The 5,370-nt window shown below is 31.7% G+C and overlaps 1 pseudogene; it reads left to right on the plus strand.

Moving 5' to 3' along the window:
* The first annotated feature begins 3,176 nt into the window (after window positions 1-3,176).
* On the plus strand, window positions 3,177-5,157 carry LOC149541810 (pentatricopeptide repeat-containing protein At4g37170-like; annotated as a pseudogene).
* Window positions 5,158-5,370: the final 213 nt, after the last annotated feature.

The raw sequence follows: 5,370 nt of genomic DNA on the forward strand, positions 1-5,370 counted from the left end.
TTATCTATTATTAGAGCCCATTCGGTTATTGGAATACAATCGGAATAGTCACTAAAAATTAGAAGATCTAGTTATATTCTTAGTTTAGTGCATGGAATGGGAATGGGGAATTAGAACCGTATTCCCATTTTAGCCCCAAAATTAGCATAGTCCATTCCCAAAAATACATGTTATTGAAATGAAGAATAGGAATACTTCTTCTGTAGACAAGCCACATTGGTCTGTGGGCCATATTCTTCTATCAGAGAACCCTAAATTGGATTCCTCCAAGCATGAACATGTCGCTATTGTTCTCCTATGAATAAGAAAATTCGCTGCCCCTACAATAACAAGGATAAAATCCATCACTCAAGATACCTATCTTAGGCGTCAAAGACATTGGAAATAGCCTCGTAAATCTAGGCATAGGTTCGGTGACTTTATAGATTATGAAAATTTTTGCCCAAAAACCATTTCCTATTTGTATGAATGCTTTGCCAAAAATGTAATGATGGGCGATGCAAAGCCAAACAGGAAACCAGTATATAGTGGATTAGATGTCTTAGAATACCTAGAGCTATGCATAGATTCTTTGGACATTTTTAACAACATTTAGAACATATCGAAACTTATGTGGGCTACAAGTGCTCATGATTGCTCTATCAAGGACATTTTAAAGCCTGATCCCTAGCACACTCTCAAATTATTAAGTGCCTTAATTAATTTCTCCCATTAGAGGTAAAAGGGTATGGATGATTTTATTGGTTCAATCTCATTAATTGGCTTGTTTGTTTTTTTCCAATGGAAAAATTTTCATTTGATTTTTCCACAACCATCTCTCTTTTCTTTGAGAACTCTCCCTTTTTTTATAGATTGTGAAAATTTTGACAAAGTTTATAGTTAATTCCCCCATCTTTGAAAATTAAAACAAATTGTCAATTAAATTTTTGGTGAACCAAACAAGTCTGGGATTGTCATTTCTTATACCCCATTCCTATTTTCTATTCTAATTTATTATTCCTATGCTTGTAACCAGTATGCTTGAAGGAATGACCATTGGTCATTTTTTAGAAATATGTATTAATTTTTTTAGTTTCTTAGTTTAGATATACTAATCAAAGATTTAGCTTGTTATTAGATACATAAGAGTTTATCAAAAATCAATTATAGCTTATTTAAATGTCATCTATTATTGTCAAGTCTTATGGTATATGTTGAATCCACTAGTAGAATTTGGGTAAATAAATGACTACATGACTAAAAATTTTAGCCATATGAATAAAAAATTTAGTCAAATGACTAAAAAGGATAAAATTCTATTAATTGTTTGCAATAATAATTATAAACAACTAAATAAATGAATAATCTAGTCATTGAGTAAACTCACATGGTTAGATAAATTGAAATGACTAAATACATGAGGAAAAAAATGACTAAATAGTTAGTCACCCAAATGAAGATTACTAAATGAATGATTATTGCTTTTTTTTACATAGTTTTTTATAGTTATAGGATATTTGATGTATATGTTGTTAAACAACCAATTCACGAGTATAAATAAATCAATGATTAATTTTTTAATCACGTAAACTAACAGCTAAGTAGTTAGTTTGATGAATAAGGAAATGTAGAGGGGAAAGCAAGAAAGAGATGAATAGGCACAAAGAGCAATACACATATAGAAAGAAGAAGAAAGAGAAAGTTAATGAATAATGTAACATATATAATAAAAATAGTTATTGTTTCTCAATCCATTTCAATATGTGAAAGGATGATTTACATACACAAAATTTCATAAAGTTTTCTAAAGCTTGAGGCAAGTTAAAAATATCTAACACTGAAATAAAACATAGTAACTCCATTACTAAAATCATGCTCTATTCACATGTTAACACTTAAAAGTGTCTTTTCTTTTGATTCAAGAAATTCAATTTAAAAATTAATATATAGTTATATGACATTTTAATTTTAACAAATATTTTATTCAATATTTTACATGACCACAATTATATTAAATTTAACATATTAATTTTTTTAATTTTAGTTGAGTATTATACTAAATTATAGAACTGATATTTGTTAATTAAATTAAACAATAATATTTATTTTAGTTAATAACTAATTTTATAAATAACACAATGATTATTGAACAATTTTGATTAAGCTATGCTTATAAGATTTTTGATAGAAAAAATAACTAATATTATTTGATTCAAAATTAATTATGACATAAAAGTTATTACACATTCTCTTTTATCTTCGTATGTATAAGGGGGTGAGAGGAATACAATAATACACATGACAAGAAAATAAAATGAGGTTGTGCATTTCAATTAAAAACAAATTAATTTATATTTTAGAACTTTCATATTGATAGAAAAATTAATGAATACTATAACTACCATAATAGTGTCAATCCATGTAAACATTTAGTTATTGTCTTAATTATAAATTAGTCCACAACTCTATCTGAATATACTCATATATTTTTAAGATTTAAATGACATTTATCTCTCTTCTTTCCTACATATCTACATCCTTCTATCTTTCCATGTTTTGATCTCTTTTATCTTTTAGTTGAGTCCATCTCTCATTATACCTTTCTTTATTTCAATAATATACTCTCAATGTATATTTTAATATAGTGAACTAACTCTCCTCCCTCTTATATATATATATATATATATATATATATAACATCTTAAAGTGAATTGCAAGAGAATAAGAAACGGTTATACAACATAGGTAAATAATCCTAAAAACAAATTTTATTGAAAATTGGAATAAGAAGCTTTGAAGCATCCCAACCAAAAAATTGAAATTTGTAGTGCAAAATTAGAATAAAAAATATAACTCCTCTCATCCATACATCTCAAATCTGCGAAAAAAACCCCTTAACTATTTGGAGACCTCAAATCTTGTTCAACAAATTTGCGGGCAGAAATCTTGTTGAACTGTCATTAGCAATTCTTTTTCGAAATCTCAGCTTGCCCTAGAAAATATAAATTTTTGCAATGTTCGGTTATGTGAGGAATTGTAGGGAAGGGATGGATAATTGTCTCCATCGTAGTGAAGGAAATGAATCTTCTATAGCTTCTAAAAACAGTACAATCTGCTTCTACTTGGTCTGTGGGATAATGTAATTTGGGCTGCGTACTATTTCTGTACATACTTATATATGGATTGGACACGGAATCATGAGAAGAAGAGTTGTTCAAAATTGCATTAGTGGAAACAACAATCCCAATGACTTTCCAATGGATTTGGATGCGTTATTCAAACATGGCAGATTAATGAAGGCTTTGCAAATTTTGCATGGCATTGACAATTGCTTAAACCCTTCAACGTATGCATCCCTATTGCGCCTCTGCACTGAAAAAGATCCTTGGCAAGGGGGAAATTAGTCCATAATCAGATGGATCAGATGGGATTCAAACCTAATATTTGTTTTAAAAATACTACTGTCAATATGTATCGAAACTGTGGGAGTTCGGATAATGCACGCCAAGTGTTCGATGAAATGCCCGAACGAGATGTCTGCTCATGTACTGTAATGGTCAGACCTTCTTCCAAACATGGGCTTGCGCAAGAGACATTTGAAATGTTCTGCCAAAGACAAATGACAGGTATCCAACACACGGAATTTACCTCGGAAAGTGTTATCCCAGCCCGTGCTATCTTGGAAGATGTGAACCAGGGTATGAAAATACATGGACATGTAATCAGATGTGGATTTGAGGACGATGCCTTTGAGCAATGTGGGCTTGTATATATGTATGCTAAATGTGGGAGAATAGAGTTTTTACACTACGTGTTTGATAAACTTCCTAAGCGAGATATACATTCATGAACTCCTATGGTCTCTGCTTACTCTAAGCATGGTCTTTCCCAGGAGGCCGTGACTCAATTTTGTGAATTGTAGCAATCTGGCTTGCAGCCCAATCATTTCATGATTTTCAGCATTCTTCCAACTTGGCTGCTTTGGAGCAGGGTACAGATTTTTATGAATTTATAATTAGATGTGGATTTCAATCTGACTTATTTGCGTAGAGTGGGCTTATAGACATGTACACAAAATGTGGGAGTTTAGTAAGAGCACAGTATATATTTTACAAAATGCAACAACCAGGAGCCATTGCTTGGAATGCTGTGATTGCAGGCTATGCACAGAACACCTGTAAGTTCAAAAAGCTCTTGACCTCTTTATAAAATACCCACACAGAGATTCGATCTCATAGAATGTAATGATTTAAGGATATGTACAAAATAGATTTGTTCATGAGGTTGTTAAGCTCTTTTGGGAAATTCAAGAAAACAATGTTACAACATGGAATGCAATAATTTTAGCATATGCATAGAGTCATTGTGTTAGTCAAGCGTTTAGTTTCTTTCAGATGATGTCTCACCCTCACGATATTACTTGGAATGCTATGATCTCAGCTTATGACAAAAATAGGCATAGTGAAGAAGCCCATAAACTTTTCCAAAAAATGCCAACCCAAATATTGTAACCTAGATACCTTTGATTTTAGGATATGTATAGAATGGGTAGAGTGACAGAGCCATGAATCTATTTGGAGTCTGGACAAATACAATTGGCTGGCGTACAACCAGATTCAAAAGCCTTCACACTGCTTTATTTGCATGTACTTATTTAGCAGACATTGATCAAGGAATGTTGTTTTGTGAAGCTCTAGTTAAACATGGATTTCTACCTTGTGTGCTTGTTGACAATGCCATTATAGACATGTATGCAAAATGTGGGAACTTATACAAGGCACGTAACTTGTTTTCATTCTTAATTCTACAATATTTTTTATACAAATTTTTGAAAAAATATGCAATTTATCCCTCTTTGTTCCCTATTTTTATATACCCCTTTCATTCATTCCAAATCTCTCTCCACTTATCTTCATTTTCCATAGAGATGCTTGCCGGATTACAATGGGATTGTGGAAATGGGTTAGCTATAGGGATGGACCTTGCATTCCCTCAACAACCCATTTTTCTGACCTCATCTGAATAGGTGCATTTGAAATGCCAAAACCAGTGTGCTCCTTTGGTTGCTTCTAGTTGACAAAAATGTAAAACTCATGATCTTGTCTTGATTCTTGCAGGATTTCAACTTGCGGAACAACAATCATTCACACAGGGACACAGGGTAGTAGACATATTTGATGTACGGTGAGTTTCATTATCTTTTATTTATCATTGCTGGCACTAGTATTTAGCCTATGTGCTCTCTGTTGGGGCCTTTGATTTTAATCCTAGCATGAAATGTTGTTTATTTAATTAAGGACGGTTATATTAGAAAATATGTCCAAGAAAGATTTTTAATATTGAAACAATTTTTGGTGATTTTTTAGAAGGGTTTGGAGATGAGGAGGAGGG

This window comes from Cupressus sempervirens, chromosome 8 (genome assembly GCF_028749045.1).
Source record: "Cupressus sempervirens isolate cs-2001-9-10 chromosome 8, ASM2874904v1, whole genome shotgun sequence".
Lineage (NCBI taxonomy): Eukaryota > Viridiplantae > Streptophyta > Pinopsida > Cupressales > Cupressaceae > Cupressus > Cupressus sempervirens.